Source organism: Vicia villosa, unplaced genomic scaffold (assembly GCF_029867415.1).
Source record: "Vicia villosa cultivar HV-30 ecotype Madison, WI unplaced genomic scaffold, Vvil1.0 ctg.000029F_1_1_1, whole genome shotgun sequence".
NCBI classification, from domain to species: domain Eukaryota; kingdom Viridiplantae; phylum Streptophyta; class Magnoliopsida; order Fabales; family Fabaceae; genus Vicia; species Vicia villosa.
Genome location: NW_026704961.1, coordinates 1,303,487 through 1,305,859, shown reverse-complemented (window position 1 = coordinate 1,305,859; position 2,373 = coordinate 1,303,487).

The window sequence follows — 2,373 nt, the reverse complement described above, 5'->3', positions numbered from 1 at the left end:
GATTCATGTCCCATACCATGATCATACATCGACTAGTAGTCTCAATCCAACATAAAACATAATCAAAAGGTTTGGCTTGTAAGCCTCTCAAAAGACATGTAACCAATAAATAAGTTCACCAGTCATAGCATAATACATACACAAACATAACATGAGTTCAATACTCCTAGTCTACCCAGTGTTACATGACCAGAGCATCGACTCACTACCTAGTCTCCAATAACCAAGGAAGAACCTCCGGCTAGGTCACACGCGGCCACTAAACTCCAGAACCTGCATGTCGCCAAACGAGGGCAACATTAAAACAGAAGGATGAGAATACGAACCATTATGAAGAAGTATAACAGAATATAATGGTTAAATCAACAATTCAAGTAATTGGTCATACTATGTAAAACAGGATAGATGATAGTAATCAACACATATTTCACATGTTATCGAGTATACAACAAGCTTAAATAGTATAATATTTCAATTCTACTATTTTATTCTCAATTAAGTACACAATCATAATTCTCACATATTCACACATCTAATCAAATATGTATTCAAACTTCACTCGTTTCAATTATCAAACTCATACACATATCACAACTACATCAACTTCACATAATCAATTATCGCATAATTTTAATGTGACTCAATGCAAGATATGTGACGCTATGCATGTGGTACCGAATTGTGAACCCAAAGTTTCACCGCTTTCCGATTCAATATCTAGAATCCAAGCCACGCTTCCGGTCCGGACAAGACCAAAGCCCACCAAACGTAAACATATAGTTTACCGCTTCCGATCCACTTTAGAATCTAAGCCTCGCTTATGTTTCAAAGCAAACCACCTTTGTTTCAAGGCATCCATGATATGAATGTATGTACAATGTAATCGAACATATGCAATTAAGATCATCTCTACCATCTTAATATTTAGCATATCACAATAATTCACTCAATTAATTATTCCACAATATTGTACACAACATTCTCATCACATAAGCATTATTCACATATAATAATCAACACACAATTCCAATCCAATATTTCAATCAACACTATTAATTAACACTATCATATGTTAACTCACTATTTGTCAATTTCATATGGTTTACTCACTTCCATATTAAACCAACAAGACATTAGTATTTTTATCATCTAACTATTTCAAATTTTTAATTATAGGACCATAATAGAATTAAAAACCAGTTACTATTCTTATGAGGGTATTTTAGTTTACTTAGAAATCAATTCCATTTCACACATGCTTACTTACTAACTAGTCTAAACATGTATGTACATATTTTATATATATATATATATATATATATATATATATATATATATATATATATATATATATATATATATATATATATATATATATATATATATATATATATATATATATATCCCATTTAATGAATTGTGAGGACAACCTACATTTTCATTGAATTAATGATTACCTAGTATGTAGTTACTACACTTGCTCTTACAAAATTCCAAACGCCACAGTTAGGGAAGTGATACAATGGTCCATTAAATGATGATAGCATTTCCACGTTTTTGATTTTATGGCTAAGGAAAAATGGGTACATCATGCTTCTAAAAAAAACAAACAAACCGAAACAGGGCAATGGAAAGATGAGTTTATTCTCATTCTTCATGTAAATATGCTACAGCAAAAGAAAATCTATCAAGTGGTGTTCATTTGGAACAAGGTGGCAGACCCACGTTTTGATTCATTGGGCATTAATTAGTAGCAGCATTTTTTATTCCTACATCAAGTGAATGTGCTACAGTTGAGGGGAGGTAGTATATAATCAATTGGTACTACTTTCATCACTAAGTAGCATATACCCTACCACGGCACTATTCCAAGAGAAGGATTGTTGGTGACTCATATTTTCCTTTGAATCAATGGCAGCTCTATGTACCTATCCCTTTTCTAGTCAATTCGGAGCAGGCATAGGGAAAAGGGGAGGATATTAATTGGTTCCCCATGTGAACTACACAATAACAAGTAGCCATAACACTCCTTTCATTGATCTGTCGCTACAGTAGGTGCCCCAACAATCACATGCCATTGGTATCCGCTACCTACTGTAGCTCATGGACTTTTCTAAATAAAAAAAAAACAAACGTTGTCTCATATTGTGTACACTCACGTTTTCTACTTGGTTTCCCCATTTATTATCAGCATCATGTTCATTTGGTAGGGTTAATAGGGCCCACGGTTTCTTTCATTGGCCAAGAGAAAAGAAATTATTAATAACTAAAATTATGAATGAATGAAACAAGGAGAAATGGAACACAGGTGCGTGTACAGCCACGCTAAGGCACTGTTCCGGTCATCATCACCAAATGGTGATGTCATTCGGT